This window comes from Pyxicephalus adspersus, chromosome 7 (assembly GCF_032062135.1).
Source record: "Pyxicephalus adspersus chromosome 7, UCB_Pads_2.0, whole genome shotgun sequence".
Lineage (NCBI taxonomy): Eukaryota > Metazoa > Chordata > Amphibia > Anura > Pyxicephalidae > Pyxicephalus > Pyxicephalus adspersus.
The window spans coordinates 70,295,285-70,320,333 of NC_092864.1; the positions used below are offsets into that span (position 1 = coordinate 70,295,285).

Here is a 25,049-nt window from a genome sequence, read left to right on the forward strand (position 1 = left end):
GCAGCTAATTTTGCAGCTAAATAAAGGTCAACTGCAGGTCATATGCCAACATCTGAAATAATGGTCAAAATTAAGTTGGTCCACATGCCCTAATGCCGGGCTACAGACATTTTTGGAAGAAGCAACAAGCAATTCATATTATTTTTATTATTAATATTAATAATAGTGCCAACATTTTATGCAGTGCTGTACATTAAATAGGGGTTGCAAATGACAGACAGATACAGACAATGACACAGGAGGAAGAGAGGACCCTGCCCAGAAGAGCTTACAATCCAAAAGGTGGGGGAAGTAGCACAGAATAGGAGGGGGATATGGAATGCTGGGTAAGGGTTTAAAAGACAGAAGGTTGTCTCTGTGGACAGGTAGGGGTGCATTTTGGAGATGTTGTGCAGGTGAAAGTGACAGGACCTGGAAATGTTCTGAATATCAGGGGTAAACGAGAGGGCAGACAAGACCCTCAAGAAGTTTGGAAACAAATAGGAGATGGGAGAGAGAACGGTAGCTAGAAGATTGGCAAGGGTATAGTATGAGTTTCGTATAGATATGGAGAATAATGACATGTTTGGAAGCTGAGAGGTTGATACCAGTAGAAAGGGAAAGGTTGAATTTTTCGGTTAGTGCGGGGGCTAAGGTGGAGGAATGGGCACGGAATAGATCAGAGGGAATTGGGTCAAGTGAACAGGTAGGAGATGGAGATGATGAAAGAGAGGGGATTTCATCCTGAGTCTTGAGCAGAGAAGGTAGTTGGGGGGGGGACAGGTGTGGGGTTCAGGAGGTAGGCAATTGTTGAGAAGAGGCTGTGTGGGTTGGAATCTTGAGAGGAAAGGACAGTGGAGAATAATTTTGCTTGGCGACTTGGCTTGGTGATTTCAATGTTAAAGTGTTGTAGTCTGGCTTTTAAAGTCCAAGAAGTCAGTGCTGAGGCCAAATTTCCTCCACTTGAGCTCAGCTGCACGAACAGTCTTTTGTAGATGTTTGGTGTGATTGTTGTGTCAGGGTCTGGGGTTAGCAGGACAGGAGTACCGGAAGGTGGCAGGGGCAACTTTATCCAAAGCCAAAGAAAGAGTGTGGTTGAACCACGTGGCAGCTTTATCTTCAGATGTTATTTTGAAAAGAGTGGAAGTTAGGGACGTAAAACAGTTTGCTAATAGGTTGTGGTCAATGTTACAGATGTCTCTTTGCAAATGACTAGGTTTGGGTTGTGGCAAAGTGGGGGTTGAAGGTGAGGAGGTTGTGGTCAGAAAGGGAAAATGGTGAGTTGTCAAGGTGGGTAAAGTTCCAGAGTTTGGAAAATAACAGGTCTAAAGTGTGTCTATTAATTTGTGTGGGGCCATTTATGTTCTGTGTGCAAATGGAGAGCGGTTTGCCTGAGGAAGGATGGTTGGGGTCATCCTTAGGATGAGTCACTGAGGATGAGGGTAGGCAGATCGTGGGAATGAATGTGTGGGAGCCAAGGGGCAAAGTTGTCCATAAATTGACAAACTGGGCCCTGGGGGCAGTAGACAACAACAAAGAGAGGTAGGGGTGAAAAAGGCATATGGAATATGGAATGCACTTCAAATGAGGTAAAAATGAGAGAGGGTGGGACAGGAAGGACTCTGTATGTACAGTTGTGGGAGAGAATGAGTCCTACACCACCACCTACTCTCTTGCAAGGTCTAGGGGTATCGATGAAGTGCAGGCCTCCATAGTAGAGAGCAGCAGCAAAGACAGAAAGCCAAGTTTCAGTGACAGCTAGGAAGTTCAGAGAGAAGGTTGTGAATAGAGGCTATTATTTTTTACACATTATTAATAATAGTAATATTGTTTTTGCTCATAATTTTTTATGGTGTGGTATGGGGTCCACATTAGAAAAGTATTTCACATTAGTCATTATTTATAAATGTCACAAGATAAACTATTTTTTTAAAATCAACTTCTCCAATTTTTCCTGCTCTACAAAAATCGTGAGTTCTCCAAAGTAAGTTTTACTTGTTAAGAAACTTGTGAAAAAATATCAAATTTAGAAGTTTTTATTTACTATATTTTAGATTACATGTATTGTGTTCAATATCTTATTAATTGTATATTAATAAAAAGTTAACAATGACTGTTTACTGCTGGGCACACTGCCACCCAAGATTTAGCTATTATTGGACAAGTGACATCTTTGATATATATATAATACATACAGCTATGGGCAAAAATATTGGCACCCTTCCATTTATGTTGAAAATGCACCATTCTCCCAGAAAATTGTTGCATTTACAAATGTTTTGGTATTGTCATGTTTATTTCTTTTGCTGGCACAGGAAGAACACCAAAAAGCAGAGAAAAAAAATCTGAGACATTCCACACAAAATGTAAACTTTTGCCTTGACAAAAATTTTGGCACCCTGAACTTAATACTTGGTAGCACACTTTTGGAAGAAATAACTGATGTTATTCACTTTCTGTAACAACCAGTGAGTCTTTTACATCTCCCTACTGGAATTTTGGACTAATATTCCTTTGCCAGCTTCCTATGCTTACTATGAAAATCATATGTAAATATTACCCTAAGCTGTAAATAAACCTTTCCCTTTTGTAAGATCTATTGGTCCTTCTTTAAATCCAAGGCACCCCAAACAGAGCACAATTCTACAATTATGTTCAGTACCAAAATGTCCACATGGCAGCTAGTCATCTAGAAATCCAAGTGTGCAGTACACAGATGTTTCCTTTATTTGCTAAAATACCTAGTGGTAAAGTAGACATGCAAGGTCAATGGATACCAAAATAATGAGACAACAGAGCATACATAAACATTGTTATCAAAATAATACATGCTTTTTACCACTTGTAAATGTTTAATATCAATAGTATAAAGGAAAAGAGTGTAAAAATTGTTTTGGCATAGCAGTCAAATGTTTACGGTATAAAAGTCATACTGGAGAAACAAACTATGACTTTTTGTGATTGGTTATTGCAATTTGCACAGATGTCTATACAAAACTCAAAATCCTTTGAATCGTTTTGTAGAATTAGTTGTTGAGAAAGTAAATCACTAGTGAGTAGACCTATTAGTATTGCCAGATACATGGCCTGCTAGTATAGATCTAAGCTTGTGATTTGAATGGCTGCGATCATATAGAAGGGTTTAGTGCTCTAGCGGAAACAGCCACCATTAAAATTTAAGTGTGCAACTTTCATTATAACTAAATAAAATTAAATAAAAAATAAAATAATGTAAATAAATGACACTGATGGGCACAGAATATTGGCATATTACCTTCTTACGTTAGGAATGTTATATTTTAGTTTACATTTATTAATATTTTTTATTTTTCTGTAGATTTTGATATGGACTACAAATCATTACATGTTAAATTTCAGATCTCAAACATACATGATAACACTAAATTGGTTTTCTTCATCAGATTTTTACAAGCTATTTGTGCACTACATGTACAGTAAAATGACTATTACCAGTTTTTTTTTTTTGCTACAATGTATAGAACAGAAGAAGTTTATCATGTCTAAGTCATAAAGTCGAACCTACACATAAAATTCTCATGCCTCTTAGTCATGCAGTAAAATTGGACAAAGATCAGCAGTAAACAAATTTATCAAGACTGAGTTTTACGATTCTATCTTTGCTGAAATTTGTGATCTAGCATTGCTTTTGAGCATGCTTTGCTCAAGTCAATACAAAGGAATGACTTTAAGTAATGTAAAGATGTTGTTGACCCCATATTGCTGCCAACTGTATTTAGCACATGGTAATAAGAGAAGCACTGCCATACTATAAAATGATAAATTGCTGTGTCAGCATTCTTTTATATAATACCATGTTACCCAACAAAATGGACCTCTGACCTTTCGCAGCTTCCTTGGCCATAAATAGCCTTCCCTATAAACACAGAAGAGCCCTTAGCTTCCTAATTTGATCCAGCTTTTCTCAAACACATAAAAACCAACATGGAAAGGTTCAGTAAAGGTGGCCGTAAATGTGTACAAGTGCCTGGTGCTCCCAGACATTTCAAAGAAAGATATCTGCCCACGACTGTAATTTAAATATATCCCTATTTTTCTCACAAGTTCATCTGTCGAAATGACTATTGATTCTGAATTGTAGGATACTGACAGGTATTCATTGTCCCATTCCAGGCTCCATGACTTGTCATTACAGCCTATGTATGACTTCTCCCCTCTTCGGGGTATGCTGTCATAAGCCAGACCCACAGCCCAGTGTCCCCTGCATCCAACCTCCACTACAAAGAAATGCAATCCAGCAGAGAAGCTGTTCAGGCTGAGTATTTGAGAAAAAGAGAACCTTTCTGATGAAGGGAATTGTGTTACTTCAATGTCCGAGTAAGCAGCCATTTGCTGACATTTTGACACCTTAATGTTCCTTGAAGCTGTGTGAGCATTTAGGAATATTTTCTCTGTAATTAGTCCAAGCTCCCAGAGAATGTTTTGTAGTTTTAGGTCCTCCTGATCAGGTAATTTATACATCCCATTATCCTCAGTAAATTTGCTCAAATAGCAAGGTATACAGACAGAATGGTAAGAATTCCATTGATGATGTGTTCCATGGTGAACGTCATGCACTTCACTCCTAGGGGTAACGTTGTTTGGTAATTCTAGGGTGCTGTTCGTTCTGCCATGGTATAAGGCATCATTAGAAGCATTCTTAGGCTCTCCAAGACTTGGTTTATGAGAAGCATATTGTTCCGTTTGCAGATTTTTACCTATATAAAAAACAGGTCGTCTTTTGAATTTGTGTCCACACTCCGGGCAAGTGTAACCTTCATTTCCTTTAACAGTGTTCAGCACAAATTCAATACAATATCTGCAGAATACGTGTCCACAATTCAGCATGACAGGGTCGGAAAATATATTGCAGCAAAGAGAACAAAAAGCATTTTTTCCCTGATATGTTGCCATTTTTCCCCGGTAATCAGCCAACGTTTCAAAGAAGCTGCACCCTTGAAGGAAATGAACAATTCAACTCCTTTCTCTCTGTAAAAGTTGAATAGCTGCCAGTAATTTTCGTTTTATAGAAACTGAATTCTTATCATGTGTTACAATATAGTTAATTGTTGTTAATCTAATCTATGTTCCCTATTGCCCAGTACAATTTCCTCCTGTAGTGGTTTGCTGCTTTCTCATTAAATTGTTATAACAAATGTTTTTGTTTTTATTACACTGCTGAACACATTTTTTGTTGCGTTAGATCTTACACTTATTTTTTACTAATTTCTGGGTTGTTTTTTGCTATCACATCCAGTTTTTACAATACAGAAACATACAGATTTTACATACAATGAAAAAATAATTAAATAGTACCTTGAATGTATTGTTTGTTTAAATTTCTTCTGTTCATACAAAGGATTTATTGTTACTCTATGACATTTACAGTAAAACATTTGAAAATTATTCGGTTAATCGGTTAAGGTAAAAAGTTACGCCTATAGCTTTTCCTGGAGTGTTCAGTGTTAGGACAATCCCACCGGATGTTCCACCAATATATATTCCAATCATATGTACATCCCATCTACCCCGATATGGTCGTTCCATCATATTCAAATCTTGGTGGAATCGTTCACCTTGCTCATCATTGACTGCACCAAGGTTTTCCAGGAAGTTAGAAAGATGGCTATGCAGAAAATGCACCTTGATGCTCATATTGCAACCAAGCATTTTGTAGCTTTCCAAGAGTTTCTGGACAATTTCTGTGTAAATATTTGCTTGTGTTTTTCCAAGAAAGTCCTTGACAATGGCTTTGAATGATAACCAAACATTCTTTTCAACTTCTGACATTGTCCTGATGAAATCTGTCCTGCCGAATCTGTGGACCATAGAGCAACGGCCTTTATTTTTTCAAATGACAGGCTAGGAAATGCCAAAATGATAGTTGGCAAAGCTTTAACGAGGTGCTTCATCAGACCCAGTTTCATGTGCAGAGGCGGGAATATAATATTCTTTCTATCAACAAGTGGCTCATGTAGAATGTTTGGATCACCTGGTTTTAGGGCAGATCATGGAAGGCCAATTATTTCGACCCAATGCCTCTCATGAGCTCTGCTGTCCCACATGCACAGATAACAGGGATACTTTGTGTATCCGCGTTGCTGACCAAGAAAGAAGCATACCATTTTAGGGTCTCTCTTTATGTCTGCATATTCTTCACAAGGAGAAACTGAATGGCCAATTGGGACTGACCCAAATATATTGCCATTGTGAAGGAGGACACACTTAAGGCTCCGCTTTGAGCTATCGATGAATAGTCGCCATTCAGTTATAGATTGGAATTCCCAATTTCTCCATTAAACCAGGTATGTTATGGCAATACACAAAGCCACTGTCAGTTCTAAAGTACTGCAGAAATGCAATTTTTCTGGTTCGAAAGTACGATACCTTTGTTCCTTTTTGAAGTAAGTTTTTCGCATGCAGGAGTTCTGAAGTCTTCTTCGATAGTCCCAAATAACATGCCAAATCACTCAACTCATGCTGATCAAATCCCTTACAAACAGAGTCCTCTTCAATTTCAAACTCTTCGTCATTGTTGTCACCTAGTTCATCATCATAATCATTAGGGGCCCAAGACTTATCTTGATCACCAAGTTTACCTTTGAAATATGCCAAATAGGCTTGCTCTACAAATGTGCTGATGTTCACCCTTTGACTGGGAATGGTGAAACTGCCACAGATATACCAAAATGAATCAGGGTTGTTTAGGCACTTACAATGAGAAACAGCAGAGCCAGACATGATCTGAAAGAAAGGAAATATGTGTGTAAGTAGAAAATATATTTTGCTTATTCACTACGTAGAGCAGAGCACAGCCTCTGACCACACTGCCTTGCGTGTAAATGAATAGCCTGTACAAATCCACGCTCCAGTAATCACATTAATATAGGCGGGGGGAAAAACCTGACGTGATAGAAGAAAACTAACTGCACTTTCAGAATCAGCATTCCTATTTAAGTGTAGATAAGCCTAAAAGTTGAAATCAACAAAAAAATTTGTTGGAAATTGTTCCCCAGTTTAATTTTTATTATTAATATTATTTTAATAAACATAATTAATTCAGCGCCAACATATTACACAATGCTATACAGTAAACAGTGAGCCAGGAGGAGGAGAGGATCCTGCCCTGAAGAGCTTACAATCTAGGAGGTGGGGGAAGTGACACACAATAGGAGGGGAAAGATGGAATATAACATGCTTACATCTAGTATCACACTTGGCTGAATAAATCTTAAAGCTATGTTTAGACTGGTGGTGGGGTTGTGCTGCAGTTTCTGCCTCTTTACGTTGAGCCGTTGCCTGGGGGGAGACACTACATTTAAAGTCTACACAGCAGCCTAATAGAGAATAAATAAACCGGGTGACAGTCAGTGTTTTTTAGCACTGCTCAGTCCTGCCTGCTGTCAAAACTGCATGGCTACAGTGCGGCTGGCTAAATGGCTGGCAAGGTACCAGGCACTAGAAGCCATGCAGGAATGCTTATTCCCACCATAGCTCTGCTCCTGTCTTAGTTGAAATTGCAACAAAATATAAATCAATACTAAAGTAATCTTGAAAAAAATCTAACACTAAAGTAAGATCATGACAAATCTATGCAGACTAAAAAGGCCGTAAATTTTTAGCAAAACTTTGCGCTTACACATGTTCATGAACTTAATAATGCTAATATATTCAGAGGAAAGATTTTTTTTGTGTGTTATCATCATCTGTTGTTTGCTGAATGTATTGCACCCATTCACCAACCAAGCCACCATAACTCACTAGATCCCAGTCACCCTTAACAGGGAAAAGTCCCGTATATGCCCATCAATTTTTTACAAAATTAGTGCTGTTGTTAAGAGCAGAAATTTCACTGTGCACTGCATATGAGGGAGGTGGTTTGGTATGGTCTCTGGACAGTAACTAAAGTAGTCAAATGCACGAGCAGGAGAAGACCACCAAATATTACAGGAATTTTCAGATTTATTAAATTTCTCCAAGAACTAATATGGGAGGAACTGGTTGATGCAGCAAACTAGGGTCCTGCTGGCCTGCCAGGATCCTGGAATAGACTTCTGTAGTGCAGCCAGGACAGAGCCAAAAACTTTTGGGTGAAGTGGTCAATAAATTTAAAAGTAAACTTTTATTTAAAGTAATGCCAAAAACCCCATACAACAAATCAATTTATAAATACTGTGGTTGGTCTTTCTTAAGATTGGTTTAGTGTTGCTCCTAATTTATCTATTTGGGCAATGATGGAAATGTGATAATTTGGGGACTTTCCCGGAAGTGTGTCTTTTAAAAAAAACCTTACCTTTTGATTTTTTGAGTGGTGTGTAGGGAGATGGGGAGGCTGTTTATTGTACAGACATTATTCCTGAACCTTGCTATTCTGCTTTGTAGCAAGAAGGAGGAAGTATGTAGCTGAAAAAGAAAAGGTAAGATAGTACGGGGAAAGTCCAGGCTGTACAGATGCAATAAAATGTTAAAGCTTAAGCTCTTAAAAGACCAAATGTACTTTAAAGGACAAAAGAAAAAGCGTAATGAATAAAGGAGGAACTATATCCTGAGATGGATCAGATATTCAAACATACAAGTTGTTGTATGAACTATGTTACTGTAAAAAATGTACTCCTCTCTTCTAGAAAACAGGAGTTTAGCTAACTTCTAAAAGAAATACGTGAGCTGTAAAATAATAACATTTGGAAGAAAATGGTAAAATGTATGTGATACAGGTGAGTGTTGTTATAATACTGATATATGCAGATTATTTATAGTTAACTCAAAGTAACAGTGAATATAAATACATATGAAGTGAGATAAGGTATACACAGAGTATACAAATACCACTAAAGCAAATGCTTTTTGAGATATCACTATTATACTTTGAATAGTGCATTTGCTTTAGTGGTATTTGTGTACTCTTTGTACACCTTATCTCACTTCATATGTACTTATATTCACTTTTACTTTGAATTATCTGTAAACAATTTCAATACACAAAATTGTTTGCCACAAAGCCCTTTGTCTTTGTATTTTCAATTTTTTACAGACATTTTACAAAGGTGGAAAAGATCTCCTAATTTGAACTTTAAACAATTACTGATATATGCAGTTTTCTCTGTTAAATAGCTACTTTAGTGTAAGCTGTGCCATGGTACACTATGATAATTAAGATGTGCAGAATGACCCTGAATTGGCATTACAGACATAAATGATATGTGCGTGCCCTGGGTTGTGTGTTTAGTTTGTGTACGAGGGGGTGCTGAGAAGTTCCTGGCTTTGCCCCCTTCCAGATCAAATAGAAAAATGAGTTTGGAGCCATATGATAGCCCAATATCTTATTATGTAACTGTGCAAATATCAGGTCTTTGTGATTCCTAAAACTGTTCTTTCTTTTAGTGAGAAGCTGTGATGGCAGAGGCACAAGCAAGTTTCACGTCGTTGGAGTTACAGGCCATCATGAAGTTTTTGTTTCTCCAGGGAAAGTCAGCAAAGAACATTCACACTGACATGTCACAAACACTGGGGCAAAGTGTCCTTCCTACAGCACTGTCTAAACCTGGAAATCTCATTTCAAGACTGGGCATTTCACCATTGTACATGAGCCCCGCAGTGGGCGCCCCCCAACCTCAACTGACCCGGCAGCCTGCGATGTCCATGAGCTGATTATTGAGGGCTGGCGAATATCCGCAAAAAAGATAGCCCAGATACTTGACATCTCACAGGAGTGTGTTGGGTTTGTTATCACCACTATCCTAGACATGGGAAGCTTTCAGCGAAGTTGGTGCCGAAATGTTTGAACAGTGATCAGAGGAAGGAACGAGTTGAAGTTTCCAAAGCGTTTTGGCCCATTTTGAAGCTGCACAGGACTTTTTGGCTAGGTTAGTGATTGAGGATGAAACCTGGCTCCACATCTATGATCCTGAAACCAAGGAACAGTCACAGGTATGGCGCCACAGCGGGTCCCCTCAGCCGAAGAAGTTCCAAACCCACAAATCGGCCAAAAAAGTCATGGCGTCCGTTTTCTGGGACAAAGACGGTATTCTGTTAGGTAGTGCACACCAGAATACCTCAGGGCTCTAATATAACCGGTCAGTATTATGCTAACCTCCTGGACCAGCTGAAGGAGGCAATTAAGACAAAATGCTGTGGAAAGTTGACCAAGGGGATCTTTTTTTTGCAGGACAGTACACCTGTGCACATGTCCAACGTTGTGGCTGCCAAATTGAACAAACTGGGTTTCCAATTGGTTCACCATCCCCCCTACTCACCTGACCTGGCCCCTTGGGACTATTATCTGTTCCCGAATTTGAAGAAACACCTGAAGGGGCAACGTTTTGAGGACATTTCTGACATCAAAGATACTGCTGAGAGCTGGTTTGCAGCCGAACTAAAAGACTTTTATTTGAATGGTCTAGAAAAGCTGCAAATACAGTGAACCAAGTGCATTAGTCTCAGGCGAGAAAATATTTCATAAATGTATTATTTCATAACTCTGGCTCTCTTCTTTCTGGGCAAAGCCAGGAACTTCTCAGCACCCCCTCATACATACTCTATATTGTATTATATGTGTGTGGCATGTGATATGTGCCCATCATGGGTGCTCTCTGCTGTGTATGTTCTCAGTATAATGTGTACCTTTTGTGCTGTATGCACTATGTATGGCCAATGTCTCTGCTCACTTTGCTGTGTGCTGTATACATTTCTGTGATAAGTGTGCTTTATATTGGGTTGTGTGTGAGCCTGTACCATGTGTTATGTGTTCACTGTGTGTCTTGTTTTTGCACCCTGTGTAGTGTATTGAGAACCCTATGGAAGTTATGTTTTGTGGTTTGTTGGTTGTGTGTTTCATGCTTCCACTCTGTGGATTCCATACTGTCAAATAGTTTTATAAATATTTTGCTCTATCCACATTTTTTAGATTTTTAGACTTAATACCGAGGAATAGGAAACAGCTAACTAACAACTAATACTAACATACATGTTTGGAGAGAGGAGATTGTATGATTTGTATTATTGAAGACGAATACTGTCACAGAATGTATGGTGTTCTAGGCTGCTTTTTTTTAATAAAGGGTAGCTGAGGATGTTACATATCAGTTTGTAAAATCAGATCATTATGTTTTAGTGTTGTCACCCTTTAAATAAAATGACATGACATGCAATCTTATGATATCATTCTGAAACTTGACTTCACATTGCTTATATTGTATTAACATATACCAATATATATTTATTCGTGTAATATATATATATTTCACCATTGTACATGAGCCCCGCAGTGGGCGTCCCCCAACCTCAACTGACCCGGCAACCTGCGATGTCCATGAGCTGATTATTGAGGGCCGGCAAATATCCGCAAAAAAGATAGCCCAGATACTTGACATCTCACGGGAGCGTGTTGGGTTTGTTATCACCACTATCCTGGACATGGGAAGCTTTCAGTGAAGTTGGTGCCGAAATGTTTGAACAGTGATCAGAGGAAGGAACGAGCTGAAGTTTCCAAAGCCGTTTTGGCTCATTTTGAAGCTGCACGGGTCTTTTTGGCTAGGTTAGTGACTGAGGATAAAATCTGGCTCCACATCTATGATCCTGAAACCAAGGAACAGTCACAGGTATGGCGCCACAGCGGGTCCCCTCAGTTGAAGAAGTTACAAATCCACAAATCAGCCAAAAAAGTCATGGCGTCCGTTTTCTGGGACAAAGACGGTATTCTGTTAGGTAGTGCACACCAGAATACCTCAGGGCTCTAATATAACTGGACAGTATTATGCTAACCTCCTGGACCAACTGAAGGAGGCAATTAAGACGAAAATGCTGTGGAAAGTTGACCAAGGGGATCTTTTTTTTGCAGAACAGTACACCTGTGCACATGTCCAACGTTGTGGCTACCAAATTGAACAAACTGGGTTTCTAATTGGTTCACCATCCCCCCTACTCACCTGACCTGGCCCCTTGGGACTATTATCTGTTCCCGAATTTAAAGAAACACCTGAAGGGGCAACGTTTTGAGGACGTCTCTGACATCAAAGATACTGCTGAGAGCTGGTTTGCAGCCGAACTAAAAGACTTTTATTTGAACGGTCTAGCAAAGCTGCAAATACGGTGAACCAAGTGCATTAGTCTCAGGCGAGAAAATATTTCATAAATGTATTATTTCATAACTCTGGCTCTCTTCTTTCTGGGCAAAGCCAGGAACTAAACCCAAAGAAAAAACAAAATAATCTGGTATTTGCCAGGCCAAATCTTACACTGGGCACTGGAGACTTAAAGCCAAGACAACAGATGTGTGTGGGCAGCTGTGCAAAGCAAGCACCTCCCGGGTTGGGGTAGGGTAGAGAGAATGACAGACCTGGGAGGGATAAATTATCCTTCCTCTAGGTATTATACATAGGAGCCAATCCCAATATATGTGTACATAGAACAAAGCAAAAAGGAAAACGCTGGGGTTTTGAGGAAAATCCAAGTGTATTTAATCAAAAATAATAAACCTAACCCAAGTGTAACATCAATTAATCAAGCAGTTGGGTCAATTCCATTAAAAACTTCATGGGAAAAAAGACCACGTATCTATTCATACGATCCCATACGATATATTTTGTTAATGTACAGTATGAAACGTTCTTTGCAAATCCCCTGAGGAAGCCGATAGGTGAAATGCTTTGGGATACGAGACGTTTTACCTACGTACTTTTTCGCGACTTATTAGCTTAGGGATCCTCTATATAGATACATGGTCTTATATTCCATAACGTTTTAGTGGGATTGACCCAGCTGCTTGATTGATTGACTGATGTTGCACAGTACGTAATGTTCTTCGCAAATCCTCTGAGGATGCCAATAGGCGAAATGCTTTGGGATGCGAGGCGTTATACCTACGTACTTTTTCCTGACTTGTTAGCTTAGGGATCCTCTATTTAGATAAATGGTCTTATATTCCATAAAGTTTTAGTGGGATTGACCCAGCTGCTTGATTGATTGAATAATGTTGCACTTAGATTATGTTAATTGTTATTGATTGAATATACTTGAATTTGCCCCAGCTTTTTTCCTTTTTGCTTGGCTCAGTGCTCCGCAGCCATCTCTGGTCACGTGCTACTTTTCCACATCTGACATCCTGTTAGTTTACAGAGGAGGAAGTAGCTTTGTTTTCTCTAACGTGATTGCAGAAATAAATAGGCGAGTAAGTAATTTAGTAAGGCGAGTAAGGTGTTAGGTGTGAAGAGTATAGGTCTATACATTATGAGGAGTATAGGTCATATTTCATAAGTAAGTGTAAGTGCCTAAGTTGTTACTCTTCTTTCACCGGTATTTAATTCCTACGGTAGCTGCCCCGCACTCCTGTTCTAGCCGTCTCCTTCTGCCCTGACTGGCCCCCTCTGCTATGAGGTCCCGTCTTACTTGGCTGAACTTTCTGTCATGGATGACCTCTTCCTCCCTATTCTGTCTGGATTTTTTTACCTAAATGTACCTCACTTCATTCTAGCTGGCACCCCTCTATCCAAATGAGCCCCCTTTCATCCTGTCTGTCCTGACAGGTCCCCTCTTCATTCCATCTGACCACTTCTCTATCCTAGATGTCCCTCATCATCCTAATTTGCGCCCTCTGATCTGACTGGCCCCTCATAACATATACCCTAGTGTAAATAAAGGAGTCACTATAATCTAATGGGTCTTATTTATTTAAGTTTTCCAAGAGTGGAAAGGATTGACTAATATTGGGAGAACTTGGGTCATCCACCAAACCTGAAATGTATCTGGTGCAGGATTAAAAACATTTTCCAACTAATAGCACATGATTTTTCACCATGTGCACCTCCCACTGTTGTATCTTGTATCCCCACTCTGCAGTGCTCTCTGACTGGCTGCTTGCTTCCTACCCCTTATCTAGCTCGAAACTACCAAAGTTTCATAGGGGAAATGGTTACTTTAATCCGCCACTAACACCAACAAATAATATTTTCAATTCAACTGGGACACATTGAGAGGAATTAAGAGACAGCTAAAAATCCATCGTTAAGTTGAAATTCAGCTTGTGAATACAACATGCTGCCGTCATTGTTTTTTCTTTCCTTGGACCATTATGCGACTGCCATTCCAACCTAACACTCCACTCTTTTACCATCTTTATAAAACTATCATCCTATCAAGTGTTAATAACATATTTTCAACCTGTCTCTTAATCGAGAAAATATCTTCTACCCACATCATTATACCAATCAACACTCAGATTTATTCAAGTAACTACTTGAATAAATAAATAATAATACTAATATTATTATTCACCCATAGTCTCTGAATAGGATCCCTGAGGGTACTCTGGCATGGATATTCCCCTGGTAGCCTTTTCTCTGATTTTAAAGCCAGTGATTGCACTATATATTGTAATTGTTTCTCCAGTTCTGTGATCTCAATACCCCCCGGCAAAACGCGTTGGAACTTGAGACCCATAATCACAAGTTGCTTTTTATGTCTACAACTAATATTTTTATCAAGATGATTGAACCTGAAATCTGAAAATTAAGCGCTATGATGTATAATCTAGATCTGTAGTATAGAAGTTCTATGGTGTATCTAGGGCTAAAGTATATGTCAATAAATCATTATTGTTTTCACACTATACTGCCAAAAAGCCTGTCTTTTTATTCCTCTCTTTACTTATATATAATATAATCTACAGTTGGCATTACATACTCTTCACCATGTGCACCTCCCACTGTTGTATCTTATATACTTATGGCCACTGTACTAAAGACTGTACAATACTTCACTCTGTAAACTGGGCTGTGCGAGACATACATTTAAGTACTGTACTCTGCGGTGTGTGGTGGGGGTGCATGTGAGACAGAGAAATGTACTCAGGGAAGGTAAATAAGGGTTTTTATGAGTTTTGTGCAGGACATAGCAAAGTGTCAGTTAGTATTGTATTGTATTGTATTCTCCTCCAATTACCATGCTCCTTCTGCTGCAATATAACCGACTGGGCTATGCTTAGGTTGACTGGACTGCAAGAGGTTGAAACCCAGTCAAATGCTGGTACATACACTGCTTTATATGTTATATAATATGCAAGTTCCACTTTCACATTGCCACAGTGCAAATGTGCCTCTTCCTCCCTCAGTGTCATGGTGGCCATTTTGAGACCAGAAGTCCATTTTCATTGCTGCAAGACATTACTTAAAGCGAACCTAAACAATAAATATTTCCTCACATAAAAAGGTAGATATAAGGTTAAAAGTACCTTATTTTATTTTGGTAGGCGGTTTTGAACTCTTTTTTTTTTAAAAAAAGTGTAAAGCCCCTCCCATTTCCGTCTTGATTGCCGCAGCAATCAGGAGGAAGAAGGTGGGGCACGGTGCTTTCTTCACTTTGGGACAAAGAGAGATACCTGTACAACGCAGGACCTGATCTAGGAAACCCTTGGGATGGATCCAAGGATCTGTAAATAAATAAACATAAAAAACATGTATATTCTAGACATAAAGCAATAACATAGTCCCTGAATCAACTGTATCTGCTGTTATTTCTTCTAAAACTAAAACGTTTTAAAATAACAGTCTAATGAGCTTACTAAATGTTGATATGATGTTTTTATATTTTTTGTTTAGGTTTTGGGTGCTTAGAGAGCAGCATTCATTCGTTTATCTGTTTTGTACATTTATAGAGGCATTATTTGATTGTAAACAAACTCAAAATGTAAGTCATATTCACCAAAACCACTTTCCCAACTTAAAAATCAAAATTGGGCTTAAACCTATTAAAGCTTGAAGAAAATTATGTATTTGTGATAAAAGTCGCTTTAGTTTGAACTTCACAAAAGTAAAATGTTTCTGCAACTATATCCTAATCTGTGACTGTTCCTACCATATCTAGTATGCCGAATAATGCCTGCATCACACATCCATTATTATAATATCACCTATTATTATCACTTTTTACTATACCATCTTATGCACATTTCATGTAAGTTAAAGCAGCAAAAACATAATGTCCCCTTTGTCACCTTTTAAATTGAAAAGGTCCATAAAATGCTTACTGGCTTTAGGTTTATTGCAGCATATAAAATGTATATTAGCATAGCAATGTAGCATAAAGAAATATTTTCCTCGTGATAAAACAAATATGAATAGAAGTAACCCACTGACACATTGTACTGTGCAAACTGGGAAAAACTGGAACATTTAGTCTGATTTACTAAAGGTAAAGTCCAAACAAACAAATGAAGATTCACTTAAGTTATCCAAACATGTGCAGATGAATTAAAAAGGTTTTCCAAATGATTGGATAAGTAAAAGAAATTGCAACTGTTAGAGTAAATATTCAAAACTTCTTTAGTAATTCAGCCTCATTGAATAGTTGATAAATAAAGAGAAATGGGGTCTTGGCAGGGGTCTTAGCAATTAGCACTGATGTTCTTAAATATCCTAATTTATATAAAAGGATAAGACGATGTTTGCAAAGGCAGAGGAAATAGATTTCAGAAGATGCAGTATATTAGTAGTGCCATTTTTCTTTACTGTGTGATACTGAACAATGGTGATGTCAGAAATCAATGCTTAGTGTACATTTATTACCGGAAAGTAAATTTGATAATATTAATAATACAGGATATTATAAGAACCATTTTGGTTTATCATTATTTCCCAGGTTATGGATAATTATCCATTCTGAATTTTCTTTATTTGTCTGGGAACAGTTTAGTAAGAGTTGAAGACTCTTTACCTAGGTTACCTGCCCCAGAATAAAAGAATGCTAATAAACATTTTATTCTGTTTCATTGGTTTGTATCCATTAAATGGATTGCAGAAATACCTACTATGTGTAAATAGGAATCACATTTAGAATAGTCACATTGGTTCTCTTATAAAGGTAATGTGTCTCCAAGGTCTATGTAAAAGCAATAAAAAAAAACACATAAGTAAACTAATTACATTAGGCATATACTGATCTTGCTGAGATAATATGGAAACCTAACCAAAGGAAAATCACTCTCATGGCAATGGTGTGGGATGACTGTGAAAAGGCAATTATTCTAGAAAAGAATTGAACCTTATGGTTGTCTAGTGACAATAGCTCCCTACCATCTTCATCGTGGATTAACAGACCCAACTCTCTTTCAAAAGTAGAAAGGGGTTTAGCCTTAAAATGTTAATATTATAAACAAATATATTTAAAGTATTGTTTCTAATTTCTTGATGCGAAAGAAATCCAGATTCAGTCTGCTTAATATTTGAGCTAAAAGAACCCCATGATACAATCAGTTTTAAAAAGATGTTTAAAAGAAATCTTTCATATATAATCCCCTTTCTTTTTTATAAGGGATTTATATGGTATATAGAATAGATATCAGTAATTAAAAATAAGCACATCTCAAAAGTATTACCTAACAGGAGGTATAGTACAGTATACATAGTATAGTTCCAAACAATTTCTGTATTATTTTTAAGCAGTATTTATATAGCCCAGTCATATTACGCAGTACTTTACAAAGTCCATAGTCATATCACTAACTGTCCCTTAAAGTGGCTCACAATCTAATGTCATAGTCACATGTCATTAACATTGTCTAAGGACAATTTTTGCCTTAAAAACCTGCATTTTAGGATGTGGGAGGAAACTGGAGTACCCGGAGTAATGTACCCGGAGTCCTGGCCAAAATTCAAACCTGGGACCTGTTTTTTTTTTATATATATATATACATTCTGAAAAAAACAGGTCCCAGGTGGGGACAAATGGGGATAAATGAAGTGACTTGACCAAGAATTCTTGCTGACTTGAGACTTGACTTGGGACTTGGTGTGAATGACTTGGGACTCAACTTGGACTTGAAGGGTGACGACTTACTCCAACCTCTGATTGCCGAGTAGTGAAAAAAAAATGTGGTTATATGAAGAAGATTTGGTATTATCTATCATAAGCTTAACTGGATCGGGTATTAGTTGTCTTCTAGGCTTTCTAGTCTTTTGGGAAAATGAGATAAATATCCGTTAATGAGCTACAACTATTTGTCTTGGACATTATGTAATATGCAGCTGTATTACTTAGCCTCCTAGTTGTCCATGTTTACTGGTGTTTTTTTTGTTTGTTTTTTCAGATTCCAACAGTTCTGCTAGAACTACAAATTACATCATTTGAATCCTTGCTGGTCTTGTTTGAACATGTCTATGTGGTCCCTAAATTGTTCAGCTTTATACAATGTTTGGGTCTGAGCAGAAGAAGAAATATTGATGGTTGGTTGTGGCCTCAGAAGAGTCACTACAGAAGCCTTATGCATCTAAATGCCATGAAAAAACATTAGGGACAATGGGTTAACTATAAGACAAAAGAGGAAATGTGTGTAGTGATGGGGAGGCAGGGGTCATTATATGTGGCTCAGAGCACAACAAGATAAAGACCAACTCCATCAATTTACAGCTCTCTGGGATCCCTGCTTACTAAGCTATGGAATCACAAAGGGTGATTTATGGCTTAGACAAGCTTAAAGAATAAATGGACTTCATATGTGACACCTTTCACAAAAAGTGGAGCTTTAGTGCTCTAAATCTGCACATTAAAAGGTTTAGTTCGATTTCCCATTTACATGTCATGTAATGGAAATCACAAAGAGATTTCTTGGTAAAAGGAAATTCGAGTATCAGCACTTGAGTATACAGTACATGTGTTTCAATTAGAAAGTCGTACCACACTTGGATTGCAGAAAAAAAAAGAAGGCTTCCATTTTCTTAGAGTCTGCTGAAGAAAAAAACAAGGCAAAATTATTGGGATCCTAGGTTGAAGGTCTCATAGCAAAGGCAAATGGAATTGGAACACGTTTAAAAGGCCCTTTAACGAATTGATTGGTTGAGATCAGTGTATAATTGTTAACTCCAGATATCATAGAATGAGAGTGCTGACGCTGACATTTTTTGGATATGTGTAAAGAAATGCCAGCTTCTCCCTGCCTGACTCCTTCCAGTTAGATGATATGAAAATGGGGTAAACCGAGTCGTGTGATCTTGCTGATGGATTTGTTGCTGTTTTGGACCATTGTACACATCCAATAAAAATAAGGACTAACTTTTAATTAAGCAGTGTCTGAGAGTTTTGTGTCATTCTTTAACCTTACCCGAAACTTGTATACTCACAAATGCTTCCACCTTGTTACGGGGCGAATTCCTGTTCACATTTGTACATATTGTACATTGCAATGGTCACACCTGAGCCTGAAGCCTGCAATCAATAGCATCTCACTGCTAAACCCAACACAGATACGTTTACACAAAGCTATGGATAAAATGTGCAGTGTCTTTCTCAACATTGCAGCAGTAACCTGACCAGTAAAATACATTAAGAGTCCAGAGTCAGCCAACTTGCTTGCATTGATTTCCAAGTTCACAAATCCACACAGATTCACCCTCTGCCCTGCCAAGGCAAAACATAATTTCCAGTCCCCACTGTAATAAAAACTGCAGCCATGACAGTCTGTCTAAAATCAGCAGAGCCCTGCCTAACAGACTAGTGCATAGGATCTCAAATGATGGCTGAATTTTGCTTCTGCTTTATACAGCCTGGTTGGGGTATAAATCACGTTATGCAGGTCTCCAATAGGACACCTGCCCAGGTGCCATCATGATTTCCTCAGTCCCCTGCTTCCCCCCAGGTCTCTTTAGTGAACTAGGACAGAGATGTGAAATTTTGCTTTATTAAACACATCTTGGCAGAATATAAGTGTTATTCAGGTATATCTAAACCAAATATGAAATGTTCCGGCCATTTTCATGACCATCCCAAAAATACTAATCCTTATTTTTTTTTTATTGAGGATCTCTTATACTATGTACAAATACTGCACTCCAATATAAAAGTCCTAGCTTCATCAACTATTGTCACGGCTCCACACGGCAGAGTGGTGGACCCTCTGTGTCACCAGCCCAGTAGGTGGAGATGAGCACGGGGCCCAGGGTCTAAGCAACAGCTCGGTCTTCTCCAGAACCTCTAGAGGTGAGGATGCTGTGCGACGAGCTGCTGCCAGGTTGCCCCCTTGCCTGCCAAGGCAGGTGACTGCGAACTAGCAGGAACAAAGTGTGGTGCCAGAGGAAGGTCAGACAAGCCAAAAGTCAGGGCAGACAGCATTTAGGAATAGTCAGGAAACAAGCCAGGGTCGGTACACAAATGAGTCAGGAACAGGAGGCGAAAACTGGAACAGCGGAAACCTGGGAGCAGGACCAAAAGGAACTCCTTGTCCTTAACCTCCTTAAAAAGGGGATGTCATGTGATGAACAACAGTCATTTGAGCTGCAGACTTCTAAGCCACCAGCTGAGGGAGTGCTGGTGAAGAGACCGTCTCAGCTGTTGTTCACATGCCTGCCAGCAGGTGGAGTGCATCTGCTGAACTTCAGTTCTCTGAGGCAAAGGAGCAGCTGATCAAGAGTCACATGACCTGGACCAGGAAGTGAGCAGAAGGCTGGATCCTGAAGCAGAGTTGGTGCTGGCAGCAGGGAAGTCCAACGTAGGGAATCTTGAAGAAAACACAAATCTCCTGGACTTGTGGGGATCTGTGACATCTAATCCTTTTAGGGATTTTAGGGGAGTCAAATTCCCTACTAATTTTTTTGGCATTTATCTTGAACGCAGTCATATGGCTGCCATCGAAATCATATCAGCAGTCATATCGCTTGGCCTTCAAAATGTAATTTTAACTGCCTTTAAACTGGAAATATTGCTTTGCTTTTCTGATCAAAGGAAACATATTTCTGTTCTTACTGTTATTTCCCAATACTGGTAACTGGGTACCTATTGTAAAATCCTAATAGAGGGATGAAATTTGTCAGTACCTAAATGTTTATTTCTTTTAGGAACAAAATAGGAACATTAATTAGGAACAAATTAGGAACAATAAAAACAAATTAGGAACAAATAATTAGGAAAATAGGAACAAATTAGGAACAAATTATAAAAACAAATTAGGAACAATATTTCAAATTAAACATCTACATCATGTATACTACACTCCTAGAACTCCTTGTAGAAGTGTAAACTGGAACGGTAGTCCTGCAGTAAATGTTTCATGCATATGGGTATTCTGTTCTCTATGATTTTGATGTGCCTGAAGGTTTGTCATTTTCATCTGAGGTCACTAAATTCTCCTTAACCACCCTGGCGGTATGAATACAAAGTATTTTTAAATGTAAAAGTGATACCTGGCCGGCATCTGCTTCCCGTCCTTGCGTCCCCAATGTTCAGACGTCACGGATGCAGATGCTGGCTGGGCATCACCAGGTTACACAGATGCCCGGCATTGCCAGGGGAAGAAGATACCAGGCACTGCTGGAGGACGCCTCTGGAATGTGGGAACCAGGTAGCATTTTAAAACTCCGTGGAAAATTCCACCCCAAGTGTGGCTCGGGGTTACTGCTTTTGGTATGGAAAATTCACCCCAAGCCACACTCAGGATTACCGCAAGGGAAGTTAATATTTGTAATTCTTTTATATTGCTTTTTGGGCTATTTTTAGCCTCTACAGATGTGAAGGCACTTCTATTTCTTATTTTCTTCTATGCTAAAACTGGATGAGCGTAGACCCTAATCATCTAGATATGTTGGAGAGGCTCATTTATCAGGTTATACCCCTCTTTTTAAAACACATCTATGCTACTATAGGCTGCTAAAAAATGAAATATGTTAAATATGTAAAATATTTAGCCCTAAATCTCCCTCACATTTAAAGTCCATTACTAGATACTTGCCCCTTTTTCATTCATCATGTGGCATATTATGTATGCACATGGAACGTATTGTATATAGTTGTCTTTTTATCTGGTATTTATGTGCTGCTGTATCAATTTTCTTCTGGATCTATTTCTGTTAATAAAATAGAAAAGATTAAGTGTGGCTCACTAATATTTCCCACTAATGTAAATGTTTGTGTTCATGCCAACTCTATATTTTGTACCTTTGTACATTCAAATACAGTAAAAAAGTTTATCTTTAAAAAATAAAGGGACATTTATTTCTACTGCTCTTTGTTCTTGAACAAGAAGTCAGTGTCTACTCAACAGCAACAGCATTTGGCTGTGAAAACTGCCCGCAGAACTAAAAGTTATATTTCACACAATGGTGCACATTATCAAATATGTGAAATCGAATGGCTCAAATAAAAGGCTTTTCAGAAAACTTGGCAATCAAACAGCCAGAGTATAACTGGCTTTGGCCAAGATCTGGAAAAAACACCTTACAAATATTTGATTTAGTCAAATCCATATGTTTATTGAGGTCAGAACAAAGGGAAAAAGTCAAACAACATGGGACACAACGCATATTTAGCAATTGTATGATCATGTAAGTAATCTCTGGTATAGTTAGAAATTCAGTTTGAATTTATCAGTTTAGGATAAAAGCACTACATTCTCCGTTAATAATGATAACATCTCTGTATTCAAAGGACAAGAGAAGACACTTGTTCAAGTCAAGTATAAGCCTTGGGCATTAAATGCAGCCATTACTGCTTACAGGGGAAAATAATTATTCAACATGTCAACGTTTTAGATGGGTCTACTGACATGAAATTTACACCAGATGTCTGCAACAATCAAAGCAATCCACACATCCAAAGAAATCAAAACAAATACGTCTATGAATTATGTTATGTGTAATAAAGTCCTGTATGAAGAACCTAGTCCCATGCATTACTCAGGGTGATTTTCGGCTCATTCTTCCACACAAATTGTCTTCAAATCCTAAAAGGTTCTGGGGGCCTCTCCATGAACTCTGATCTTCAGTTCTTTCCATAGATTTTCAAATGGATTCAAGTCGGGTGATTGACTGAGCCATTCTAGCGGCTTTATTTTCTTCTCTGAAACCAGTTGGAGATTCCTTGGCTGTGTGTTTGGGATCATTGTGTTGCTGAAATGCCCACCCTCATTTCTTCTTCAGCATCCTAGTAGATGGCAGCAAGAATATCCCGGTACATTTCTCTATTCATCCTTCCTTCAATTATCTGAAGTCTGCCAGTACCATCTGCTTAAAAACAGCCCCACACTCTTCCTTTGAGTTGCATTAAAAAGTTGTTAAAGAGTTGTATTTGCATTTTTATTGAATTGATTTTATTGACAAAGGGAATGCCGAATGCACAAGCACATGCTTCTTTACCTATTAAAGGAGTTTAAAGGAATAAATAAAGTGCTGCATATGCCTCAGAGAGGGACACACATAAAGTGTTATGCATTCTGCATTCACTTCATCAAGAACTGCAGGTCGATGGATCAATCTGGTCAGAAAAAAATTCAAATTTGCAATATCCAAGAAGCCTAGGGCAAACATCACTTTAGCGGGCGTATCCTTGATGGACACCTCTACTTGAACAATGGAAGCTGTCCACCTCCACTGTCTGTATTGGCTAAACAAATGTAAAGAATGCAAGACTCCGCCATTTATATTTTAATTATTCACTGTCAGTGTGCAGTGGGGAGCAGCATTCGCTAAATAAACTTTCATAGTATCTAATATTTGGACATTGCAAATGGTAAACATTTAAAGATAAATAATAAATATATTTTTCTATTGTGTTTTGTGGTTATTTATAGGGGTGACTGAACCCTTTCTGAGAATAGATAAGGGGTAGATTCTAAAAAGCCCCTTGCTTACTCCACAAAAACATTTTAACATTTTGGGGATAAGGCCCTCTCCCCCAACGAATGCCAACTGAAAGCCTAGTTTGTTCCCCCCCCCCACACACACACACACAGCAAAAAAATGTAAGTATTATCTGTTATCTTAATTACCATTATCTCACATAAAGATATTGCAGAGTAAACAACCCATAGTGGAAATATAGAATTTTTGTCCATTAGAAGTATACAGACATAGAAAAATAAGTGGTTAAGGCCACAGAATGTTGGTTGCATGAATTATGAAGTCCTGTTTGTTAAATGTAACGTATTTTTAAATCCAAAGTCCTGAGTCCTATTATTTTTACATGATAGGTGAATATTTTCCACTGACACATAAAGTTTATCTATTCAGATTTTTCATTCAGTTTTAGAGAGAGTGTTAAGAGTTACTGCAACTGGGGACCTCATTGGAGAGATTCCTTCTCTTTCTCTCTGGTAATAAAGTTGTCTCGCTAGGACAAAGAAAACTCACCCTTAATGTGTAACACACAGGCCACAAAAACAGAAGAAAAAAATGTTTGTTTTGTTTTGTTATTTTTAAGTAAAGTAGGGAAATATTAGCTTTTTATTGTCTATGTTTTCCTCCATTTCATTTTGTCACAACAATATGTAGTGAGCAGAAATCTAGCTAAAGGAATCCTAAATAAACCCGAGCCCGTGTCACTGTCAGTAGCTGTCAATTTCTTGCACTCTTTTTGTTGTTTTCTAGTAGGAAGTGCTTCTGAACAATTACTGTTAGCTCAAGCCTATGAAAGCTATTTTTTGCTGCTCAGTGCACCAGTAAGATTTTTGTTTATGTATTCCTAGGTTGCTTTGCCTGTGATCTCTGTTCCAGTTGTGATGCCCATTTAAGATCTACCTTTTTTGATGATCCTTGTTATCTGCCTGTCCTATCCCTGTGCCTGTTATCTGCCTGCCCTATCCCTGTGCCTGTTTGACTACAACTTTGCCCAATAATTTTGTACAACTCTGTGCACTTAAGAATATTCATTCAGTCTTGAACTGTTTTTAAAGGAATTTGGTTGGATATCCACAATTGGGTTGTAGATTTGTAAGTACAACTCAAATTGTCCCCAGTTGTAAGTGAGAATTCTACTAGGGTGATTCTATAAGAGAGTGGGCACAGAAAGTGGCGGGTTGCTAGGAATTGTGGATTGTATAGTTTTGGTATCCTAACTAAATCAACAGGTTTCCGCAATATTTCTCTAAGGTTGAGGTATAGTAGTCCTGTTTTATATTTATGTGTTTTATTTATAATGTAGGCTTTCAGGATTGAAATGATGTGTTCATCCCAGGAGCACTCCTTGCAAATGGTAAGGATCCCAGCTGGTTACAGTAGCGCTGGTAGGGTTTCCTTTTTTTTTTATTATTGCTGGGACACACAAACTTTTGTTTCTCAAACCCAATAGCCTAATAAGGATCT

At 38.3% G+C, this 25,049-nt stretch overlaps 1 long non-coding RNA gene across 2 annotated transcripts in view; it reads right to left on the bottom strand.

Moving 5' to 3' along the window:
* Positions 1-25,049, bottom strand: part of LOC140335904 (uncharacterized) — a 136,756-nt gene that overhangs the window by 62,853 nt on the left and 48,854 nt on the right. Inside the window, exon 4 of one of the 2 annotated variants that reach the window (XR_011921772.1) lies at positions 15,210-15,418. The exons of the other annotated variant lie outside the window; for it this stretch is intronic. This is a non-coding gene — a long non-coding RNA (uncharacterized lncRNA). Of the gene's footprint in view, positions 1-15,209; positions 15,419-25,049 lie in introns of those variants that run through there. 2 annotated transcript variants of the gene reach the window in all.